This window comes from Coffea arabica, chromosome 2c (assembly GCF_036785885.1).
Source record: "Coffea arabica cultivar ET-39 chromosome 2c, Coffea Arabica ET-39 HiFi, whole genome shotgun sequence".
Lineage (NCBI taxonomy): Eukaryota > Viridiplantae > Streptophyta > Magnoliopsida > Gentianales > Rubiaceae > Coffea > Coffea arabica.
The window spans coordinates 65,133,879-65,145,511 of record NC_092312.1 but is presented as its reverse complement, the minus strand read 5'-3'; the positions used below and the strand labels follow the sequence as shown (position 1 = coordinate 65,145,511).

Here is an 11,633-nt window from a genome sequence, read left to right as displayed (position 1 = left end):
TCAAATATTTTTCATGAACAGCCTCACTTGTTTCCTGAGAAGCCCAAAGTGATATAACATTCCAGAAATTAGGACTAAAGATTGAAAGACACAACTATTTGCACAAAATAAGAACCACACAGCAACATGCCTCCACCTATGTTTAACATTATAGTCATTTTTCATGAATTGTACTATAATTCACAGAAAGCAAAACCAAAATAGCATTGAACCCTTACCTGCTTAACATAAATAGCAGTTAGAGCTATCAAAGCTTTACCCAGCTTTACCCAGTATCAAAGCTCCACCATGTCCAGAGAATCCTATTCGAATAGATGTATCTTCAACAATCCAGAGCACGACAAGCAAAAGTGATGTAAACTTTGCTGCATAGTCATGGATTATATGTCCAAAATTGTCTAATGAACTTAATTCATGCTTCATGACAAGTTAATAAAAAAAGCAACAAGGACATGGAAGTGTGAATGCACAATCCCGAAGAAACATATCGTACATAAATGTTGGATACAAATTAACAAGAATAAAAAACAGATTACATTTAATCCATGGTCTATCACTTTCTAGAAGTACAATCATCCACAATGTACTTTCAAGTAGAAAAATTCAACATTGGCATGCCACATAATGTGTTCTTAAGCCATGCCTTTCTCCTTCATCAACTTAAGGATGTAGTCGTAGCGGTCTGCTGCAGAAGCCCTAAGGAAAATAATCCTTTCACCCTCTCTGTCACTATTGGCATAATGACAGTTAGCATGTATTCTCCAATCTTGCGGAATCTCCATTGTGCTAATCACATCCTGGCACTGCATTACACTGTAGAGGGACTCGAACTCCATCCTACTCTGTCTGTCCTCAATTACGAAATCGGAGTAATTTCCAATCTTGCTTATAGTATCCTCAAAACTAGTAAATGACCGTGTCAATTTTGAACCTCTAGTCCCCTCCGGTTCACCGCTGGTTCCTAGACTTGAGGCTGACCGTTTTCCTCCAACTGTCCCAAGAACTGGGGGAACATAGTACACATCATCGTCATCCTCTTGGACAGGGATGTTCGCTGGAGTAGGAGCCTTCGAGCTAGAGGCTTTACCTTTTCCCTTCCGACTTTTAGCAGAAGCGTTGGCCTTTTCACGGCGAGGCAGTTCCGATGGAACTACCTCGCTTGCAGACTGGGCACGGCTGTCTGTGACGTGTCTTCCAAGTAGTATTGGTGTCAACCGATCGTACCAGTAGCATGAATTCTCTTTTTGGAATTCAGCGTACGAGGCATTAGTCTAATGAAATGCAAATCTGAAGTCAGCATCAAGTAAAGAGGCTCTGACTACTATTTAACTACTGAAATAGAAGATATTAGAGGCAGTAGAGATGCATTTCAGTTAGTACGAGTCTTGGAACAGAAATTTCTTTACCAATATTTTTCACTGATAGAAAAAGTAATGAGCCAGAATTTGGGAAATATAGAAGGCCATAGATCATAAGCAGTTATCTAGACAAATATTGGAGAAGGAACGAAGCTCGGCAGGAGCTAGAAACAATACTAAAGTAAGGTAGCAGTTATTTTGGGACCAAATGTCAAAAAGTGTCCTAGCTACAGCAACCTTTCTAGAACCTCCTAGATTTTTCCACTTGTTTAGAGGGATAAGAAGGAGAAGAAATACGTTGCAAAACTTTAAATACGTTATTTGCACTTGAATCAGCCTAAATATTTCTCAATTTGAATCCAAGTAATATTTTGCACAAAACAGCATGCAAAAGGGTTTTAAGTACATCCACGGCAAAACAAATAATCCTAAAGTTTACAACCTAGAGGCATAATGTGAAAAACTGGCCCATACCCCTATGTAACGTGAACCACAAAGTGGACATGAAAATTAGGTCAAGAAACAAAGAGCAATGCTGAATTTTCTAGTGAGACAAGTGCAAGCTAACTTTATCTTTGGGTAGATACAAGTTTAAATGTAAGCATCCCACACAAGCTACTGCACTCAATAAGAACAATGAAAAGAAAAAAAGGGTTCAATACAAGTTTTTCATTAGAAGTTTTAAAAGGCATATATAAAATGCAGTATTAAAAGGCACTTCAGAGTCTGCACAAATCCAAACTGTGGCTGCCGAAAACCAATTAACAGAAGTAAGGGTAGCGACAAATCCATACCTGCACCAAGTTGGCTCAATGTTCATCATCAGCAGTGAAACAATAGCTGTTCTCACTCCACCCAACCCCGGTCTCTGATTTTGATGACATCCCCCATAGATTACAGAACAAGTCCCATTTCTTCTTGATGTGGTAGAATCTGGTCTGCAATTGCTAGCCAATGACTGTCATTATGCCATTACTTGCCAAATGGCCTGCCAACATGTCGTAGTTTGTCTCTAGCGACTTCTTGTTGTCCCACTAGTTATTTTTCCTAAAGCTAACATAGGCTGTGAGGAAAGCTTCGTCCATTGCATCGGTCCATTGAATCCTAGAAGCCATTTGCTATGTTTGATGGAAAAAAACAGTTAGCGCTTGCCGGAGAATACAAAAACTGTTCGCAGTGCTTTGAAAAAAGAAATGGACAATTAATAGAGAAAGCAAAAACAGGTGCAGAAGGAAGTCAACGAATTCACTTGCCTCAACGTAGATGGAAAGGCAGTCGATATAGTTGTTGGAGGCAGTTGACGAACGGGAGGAGCAATCGAACGTACAGCTAACAGGTTAGGCTTCAAAATTCGAACAATAAGCTGTAAGATTCAATTAATATGCTGCAAAAATTGCTTAAGTAATACAGATACACATGGAAGAAGGACATACAATTGCAAGAAAGCTTCTTCCTCTTCTCAGCGGTCATAACCGAAGGGAGAATAGCCTCAGAACAAGTAATGGCAGCAGCTGCTCAGTAAAATTATTTAGTCATCAGAAAAAATATGCACCTAAACAGCACCTAATTGTTTGCATCAAAACAATCCTAGCATGTTAGCCATAAATTCCAATGTGAAAAAAAATAAATCTTGCATCTGACCATTGTGGAAATTACTTTGAACAAATAATAAAGGTTTTCAAGTCCAAAGATCAAAAATTAGACTTAAAACAGGCATTCAAAGTTAATGCAAGTACATATTCATGAACTGTGCAGGCTATTGTAAGCACTTTCTCAGAGATGGTTGTCCAGCTAAATATCTGTGATTATTGTATTATATGGGAGATCCATTCATAAACAAAAGACTACCTTTACTCCGTACAAGAAACCGACAAAAAGGGCATACTATCTCACATACTTCCACATGAGCTGCATGACATATATAATCTGGCTTTTTGCATGGCAGTTTCTTTATAGTTCCAACCATGATACTACAAGACTAAGGCTGGTGAAACTAGCCATATCACCATCATCATTACTATCTCGATTTTAGGCAAGGCATCATTTTTCATTATCTAGTGAAATTGCTGTGAACCACTTAAATGTTTTGGTTCAATAATTTCCATTAGAAGATCTACTTGCTATCAAGATTCTATTAAAAGATAGAAAGGTAAATAGATCCTTTTCTGCACAACAATTTTATGGTGAAAGTAGAAAGTAATAAGGTAAATATGGTCGTCAATTTTTTCTTCATGATTTCTGGTGAATTAATCATTAGTATTACCAAGTACCAAAAATATAATGAATCTAATTTTTCCAAATTCCATACAAGTAAAAGTTAAACATGCAATTTATGTCTAGCATTAATTTATGTCCAAGAATATATTGTACTTCATTTCTTTTTCTTTTCAGGGGTGATGAAGAACAAAATAATTTATATCCTGCTTCAAAGTGAAATATTTCAAAGCAAAATACACTTCTAACATCCTTATCCTCCTAATAAATTACGACAAATTTTCCCATCTCCAATTTAAATTTTTCCATCCATAATCACGAAATAGGCACAAAGAGGAATAAATTCCCTACTTGCATTTTATTACTACTATATAAATTCCCTACTTGCATAGCTAATCCAATTTTTTTTTAACACACCATCTCGAAATCAGAAGCAGCTTTGGCAGGCCCCTGTTTCCGCTCTCCCTTCTTCTCATCCACTTCCGATTACCCATTCCCTTCCTCTTACCAAAATCAACATAAAACCATCATCTCCTCTATTATTACATTTAACCTTATGAATCCACTTTTCCAACCAACACCAAAACTCATAATTTAGTGTTGAAAAAAGCAAGAATTGCTTCCATTGCTCTACTTAAACAGTTTGCACCTTCATCGTGTGAAAATTGACAAGTTCTTTCATTGGTAGCGCCTTTTGACAGTATAAGTAAGAAGCCTAACAAATACTCAAGAAATAGACAAAACAGAGGATCGATCAAATTAACCAGAAATGAAAGCTCATGATGGGTATTAAATGTAAATACCGCCCTTGATCTGTCTAAAATAGAGAAACTAAAGAATTAATTTGTTCATTGCATGGCCTTGAAATGTTTAAGCAACATTTCAACTTTTGCTTAATTGGAAGGTGGAGTCTGCACAACACCAGCTAAAAAGTTAATCGGGTGGCAATCCACAATCAGAAAGACTGTTTTAATTCTCATTCCCTCCCAATTTGGAATGCCAGAGCAGCTTTATTCCACCATTCCATTCATATTCGTGTTCAATTAAAACTGAAAAATTAATCTAGCTAAAAAAAAACTCTACTCTTCACACATACCCAACACAAAATCAAGCGTTCCAACGATGACAAAAAGACTCAAAATCTGTGGAGAACTAGAAAGAGAGATCAACGAAGGAGGAGGAATATAAATTGTAGCTGATGGTAAATCGAGAAAATACATACCTGTCGCTGTAGATATGGAGAAAGAGGGGTGTTCTCGAAGTGCACTTCCGCTGGAGTATTGGATGTCTAAACCGCAGCTGGACGAATGCGGGCTGGAGATTCAAATCGCAGCTAAAATAGTTGTTTGCCAGATCTGATTGCACACTGGTTTAGATTGCAGCTGTCTTTGCCGGTGCGAGCTAGATGAAAATAGCGATTGGAAAAAGCACAGAGAGCACGTGAAGCCTGTCGTGCTCTATTGAGGAGTAAATGGCTTTACCCCTCAACCAACGGTTACTTTTGCATGCCTTTGAAAAGTTGAGTTGCCACGTCAGCTATTTGAAGTGTTGTATGACTTTAGTGCAAAAGGCTACGGCACGTATAGGAATCCAATGTCGGTTAAATGCACAGGAAATAACCCCACTTTTATCTTATACAGTCCAAATGGTAATTTCCTAAATAGTGAAATAACCAACTAATTCTGCTTTCCAAACAAACCCATGGTTGTTCTGGATCTTTGAGTTTTAAATACAAGTTTTAGCAAACGATTAACATTAGCAAGATAGAAAATATTTGTTATATCTTATATGGTCTAGACCATGCTAAGTTAATAGATATAATATTATGAGTCTCTAATTGGATTCCTTAAAATGTATTAATAGCAAGGATTTCACGGATTTCATTATTTGACTTTGTTCAAAATTCCATCAACTTGATAATTCTTAGTTCTTCATAAATTTCTTATGCAAGCCTGTTCTCATTTCTCTTAAAGTCTCATTATGGCATTTGCTTGTATAGTTGTGTTTTGACTTGTTGTTTTACTATTCAATATTGGCTATTTGTTTCATAAGGAAACTTCAGACTACTTGGCAGCTTGGTGGTCTACCTTGCATCAATTTTTTTGGAACTGTAAAGTATGATATTATATATTTTCTTTTTACTAATAAACAAAATAATTAGATACCGATCTTGTTTAAATTTGAGGAATTCCGGATAAAATGTTTTGCACTATGGTTTTAAGGCTGTAAATATTGGCCAACATGCAGCATAAAAGAAAATTATGTCATATCCTATTTTTATTTTTGAGTTGCTTATGATGTTTATAGTTTGCTCTGGTGGACAATTATAGTATAATTAAGTGGATGGACAATTACGTCACATCAATTAGACGTGATTTCGTGGACAATTACGTCATATCATTTTTTAGTTGCTCTGTCTCCACTTCATGTATCACTACCTTTTTTCTTTCGCCTTTCATTTTAATATAACCATCTCTGTGAATGGAATTTTTTTTTTACAACAGTGTCTATATTTTGTATATAATAATGTAATGAAAAATTGTTCATTTGTAGTTATTGCATGTTTTATATTGCATAATTGAAGATTGTTCATTTATTCTTTGGCTACACTGGTACAGTATGCCCCGACCTATGAAATGTACAAAAACCTTTGCCCCATACTTTTGCCTTTAGGGATGATTATATGGAAAAAGCTTGTCTGGCAAATAGGTGCATAGATAGACACTGAGTTGATGTTCCTGTAACTGAAAAATGTTAGACTAAAATGGAAGGGGCAATGATAAAAGAAAAAAATCTATGATATATTTTTTGAGAGTATGGTAAGTGTTGCTAATATTTAACCGTATGAAGTGACTTTTTGCAATACCACTCAAGAATGTTTTTGCCATTTTATTAACAAAACTATGTGTTTATTTATGTAGGAAGCAGAATCGGCCACCCTTGAAGCATCATCAAGTTCAAAGCCTGGAAGAGTATGATGCAGGATACTAGATTTTGCACTAACAGTAGCTATATGATCTCTGTATTACCTGCTGTAAATGTATATCAACTCTTGATGCATTATATCTCACGTGGATGGTGTTATCATGATATTTTTGTTTGGTTTAAAATCTTGTGTAACTTGCAGAGTTATTTTGTGCCAAGAGTTTGACCATCCCTTTTGATACTGATGTATTGAGACGATACAATTATGACCTATATTAATAATCCTCCGCTTTTTTTGGTCAAATGCAATTTATCCCACTAAGGTTGATATGTAAGCACAGTTTCTTTTCATTGAATTTCTTGAAGTTACAGGCTAATGAAAACCTTTATGATTATTATACTACAAAGTAATGCGTTTTTTGGTCTTTGGGTTAGTTTGAAGATTTTAATAATAAGGAAAAGCTGTGATGCAATACTACACTATCAATTTCTTTTTTCTTAATATTTTTCCCTTTTTGAGCTGGAACAGGTTTGATATGCAATGAAAACCTCTAAACTATAGTCTACTGGTCTTAAGTTTCATAAATGAAGACTTTACATTATCTCATGCACTTGTCTTTCCTTTTATGGGATTCTAGCTATTGACATGCATCAAATGATAAATGGTAGAATTGCATCAAGGCCTGTGTAACTTCCTTTTTTCCTTTTTTGTATGTGTTAAGTGGTTGACCATCCCCTATGTTATTGATGTATTCAGAGGATACACCCTGCATTAGTAATCTTCCTTCGTTTTTAGTCAAATGCAGTTTATCTTACTAAGGTTGATATGTAAGCACAGTTTCTTTTCCTCAGATTTCTTGAAGTTACAAAATAATCAAGCCATTTTGGTTATTGTATTACAAAGTAATTGGTCTTTCTTTGTGGTCTTTGGGTTAGTTTGATGCAATTACGAAAACAGTGGATTGGTAGTATCAGATTCTAATAATAAATAAGGCCAAGCCTTGATGCAATACTATATTGTGCTCTTTTTTTTTTTGGACTAGAAAGTCACAGGTTCTGGTGTATATAAAAAATATAAGGCAACATTACACAGCGATATATTATTTTCAAACTAATGACATTACCATTACTATCCAATTAGTCAGCAAAAGAAAAATGATTGTCATTTAGCAATCAGGTTGAAATTTTGGCTTCTCTTCATTACTTAATAAAATTATAAAAAATAATCACAAAGATTTTAGTGCACCTTTATGTAACTCTTTATATTTAATATCCCACTTTGAATAATAGAATATTTTTGGGCAAGTCTGAAAATTACACCATGCGAAGCATGGTGTTCTTCTCCTAGTTTTATTGAAACGAAGAACGCAAACAATTGCAATTCTAGAAAGTCATTGGGTTTATGTGTACAAAAGAACTAATAAATGTATATTGAAGCACAAAATGTCTTTATAAAAGGAATAGAAAATAAGCTGTCTTTCATATTGTCATAAAGATAGTAACATATACAAATTAGATAACATATTCATGAAGAACACAAATTCGACTGATCCAAAGGATAGAAACTAAGATTGCTGTTGACGGGTTTTTCAACCACTCAACAACATGTCTAAGATAATCAAATGGACTAATTCGAAATACAAAAGTGGTCAATACTCTGTTGACAATTAGTCTAAAACAAAACAAATGAAACTCTTAAATAAGTCTAATTCATGATCAATTTTTTTTTGGATCTCTTTCACTTTCGAGCAATGGTGGTAGTAGGTTGATGATTGCTGCAACTTGTTCGAACATCACGGTTGGGCTAAGTAGAAGAATGAACTTTTGTGCTTAGAACATGAGAAGAAGTAGTGGATGCTACTGCTTGGTGTCTTGTTGCACTTGTTATAAAGGTTGTTCCTATTTGGCTCTTATCCTATTGTGTATACACACATAAATAAGGGCAACAAATCTAGTTAAAGTTAGAACTGAAGGAAAATGTAAGTTAAAAAAACTATTAAGTGCATTTGATCTTATATTGTTTGGACTTGGGATGAGGTGGATTCTTGCATGTCCTTTTGTTATGCCCTGATTTAAGGCATCTTCTGCAAAAAATAGTCAAGCCTTTTCTCGAGGCTTTTTGGGGATCTCTAGACTCTTTAGCACCTCTGCACCTAAGTTTTTTAGGTCTACCAAGCTGTTTCTTGACAATCAAAGGCATCAACTTTTGCATTCCACTATCAATTCATAACTCCTTGGAAGGAATTGTGCCAATGTTGAAATTCTATGTTCTCAAGTAAGCCTATTTGATGTACTAGCTGTCAACATATTCTTCTACTTTTAATCTTGCCTTTTAGAGTACAGCAATAGCATGAACACATGGGACCCTATCTATTGAAATTCTTTACATGTACAAGTCTTGTTGAAAGATCAACCACTTTAGTTTTGTTATAACCATCTACCTTGTAAGAGTGAGCTCCGTCAATTATGCAAACACAATGTCTAACTTGAATCTTATACTTCTCAATTCTTTCAACAATGCTAGGACACAACTGGCCCTCATACTTCTCTATTCTATTACTCTTCACAATTATCCTTGTCATCATTTTTCTTCTAAAGAACTCAAGCAAAGTAATTATTGGCTCATGTCTTGCTTTTAGAATGTAGTTGTTGAAAAATTCATTCAAGTTGTTAATAAAAATGTTACCCCTAGCAGATGTGTTATAATATGTTCTAGACCATTGTTTGCTTGGTATCCTCTTCAGCTAAGTAGCTGCAATTAACTTCATTCTATCCTTAGGATTAGCTCTTTCCAGATTCTCCATTGCCCTCTTGAAATCCCACACATTGGTGGATGACGCAATTGCCCAGAACTGTTGCCTGAGATCATGTTTCTTGTACCTTAACTTGAAGTTGTCAAACAAATGTATTAGGCAAAACCTATGCTCTGCCCTTTGAAATAACTCTTCAATAGAAATGCACCAAGCTTTTTTATCTATTAGAAACGAATGTGTAAGGAACTTGATTTCCCTTCCCAAAGTGACATATCATCCTTTAAGTACCAGTTCAATTATCATATGTTTCAGCCTCAACCTTAGCAACTGCAATTGGAAATATATTCTCATTTCCATCTCTTCCCATTACAATGAAGAGCTGACTCCCAAATGGACTTTCTAAAAACAACCATCGACACCTTCTTCAGTATACCCAAAGCATAGTATATCCTCTCGAGCATGGCTCTCTGCTCAAGTGTCCTCCTTTTAATTTGCAAAGTTATGTAGCTGTCAGGATTTGTTGACTTTACTATAGCTATACAATCCTACAAGTTCTCATATTGTTAAGCATCATTACCCCAAAAGTCATCTTTAGCCTTTCTTTTAGCTCTATATGCTTGCTTGTTACTTATTTAAAAGGCTCTTCTAGCATCGTTCACACTCCTACTTATGCTGCAATTAGGGTCATCTCTCATCTTGTCTTGGAATTTCTTGCTTAAGTAAGAGGAAGTTACATGCCTGTTGGAGTAGTCCCTTCCACAATGGTGGCTACCTTTCAGTGTCTTTATTTGGAATGTGGTAGTTCCCTAAACTCATCCTCCAACTGCCATTGTTGTCATGCAATACCTCATACCCTTGTTTAATATTCCACTCAACAAGTGCCTCTTTGAATTTTCTGAAATTAGTGAATTTTTCTCTACCTTTAACTGGAAACTAGTTTTTTGGAACTCTATTTCAGCATTGAAGTGGCCATGAATAGGCCCATTACCATTTCCAGAAGCTGTATGATCATCAAGAAGATCTTCCCTTTCTACTACTGGCTCATTCCATTCTTCAGGCTGATTGTTTCATCATTTTCTTCCTATATATGTCTCTCTATTTCTGTTGTAGGCTACTTTGGCTACTCTAGGTGCTAATATAGGCTGCTGTTTATGGGGCTATTCAGTTTGGTGTTGCTATCTAAGCTACTGCTCATAGATTCTCTCAGGTTGGTATTGCTCTTCGGGTTACTGCTACGTCTTTGTCTTGCAGTGTGCAAATATGTTTTCATCCCTAAGAAATTCTGAACCTTATTTTAGCCACTTAGGATCACCACCTTGGCCTTATCCTTCATTTTCAACACTTGAGGGATTGGGAGTTGAACTCTAACAAAGTTTGCTAGGCTTTTATTGGAGTTATTTCCTGTAACAGTGCTTTGCCCCTGAGAAGCCTCAAACTGTATTTGCCTTGTTGACTAATGTAGTATCTTAGTTAAGTTCAACTCTTGTATTTGTTGCTTCCTTGCAAATTAGTTGCCCCACTGACTCTTTTGCAAATTATCTTTGTCCTTTTCATAATAGTTTGATCCCTTCTAATTGAAGGTTTGTCTAATTTCTTCTTTATTTCTTCACTTCTTCAAGTCTGCTGTCTCTTGGCTATGCATATCATGATTTGATACGGAAACCATAATTTTAGATATGGCACTTTCTCAATGGTGTAATACATTCTTAGCAACTCAAATGGTGATAAAATATAAGGGTCATGATCCTTAAATAAATATCCTCACGCCTAGGTTTCTCTATGAAACGCCTACCATATTGCCTGTAAATTTTAACTTTTCAAAGTTTGAAATTGTCTTTCACCTGAATTACATAAATAATTACATTATCTATAACTAGCTAAGCACACAAGCCATCAACTTAAAAATAATAGTCATATAATCAAACACATTGAAATTTGTAAAAACAGACAAATATAATTATCTATTCCCTATTACAGCAGTGTGGCCTACATAATTATATTCTAAATTGGTATGGACCACATGAAATTGTGTTACAATTTTTCCATAAAACATTCATAGGAGCTAAGTTTATTTATGTAGGCAAAATTCTTAGCAACCTGTAAGGATTGAGGACAACCTAAGAGGGGGGTGAATTAGGCTTTCAAAAACCTGCTAATAAATATTCTACCTTTTTGAACAGACAGCCTTTCTTTTTCCCAAATGCCTCCCAATGAACAAGATAATACAATAGCACAGGTATTAGTGAGATGGAGAGAAGAACAGTTTATATAGAAAAGCAGTAAATAAGAGTAAAGAACCAAACCAAGCTTCAAACACAACTGAGGTTTGAACACCACTATTATATACCAAGTTACTTCAAGTTGAATAGACTTGCAACCAATC

At 35.5% G+C, this 11,633-nt stretch overlaps 1 long non-coding RNA gene across 1 annotated transcript; it reads right to left on the bottom strand.

Annotated features, from left to right (window-relative positions):
- Window positions 1-465: 465 nt before the first annotated feature.
- LOC113724511 (uncharacterized) lies at window positions 466-5,050 on the bottom strand. Its single transcript, XR_011839914.1, has 5 exons — window positions 4,795-5,050; window positions 2,792-2,869; window positions 2,612-2,700; window positions 2,153-2,476; window positions 466-1,271 (listed from the first exon to the last, which is right to left on the bottom strand). It is a non-coding gene; the product is annotated as an uncharacterized lncRNA (long non-coding RNA).
- Window positions 5,051-11,633: the final 6,583 nt, after the last annotated feature.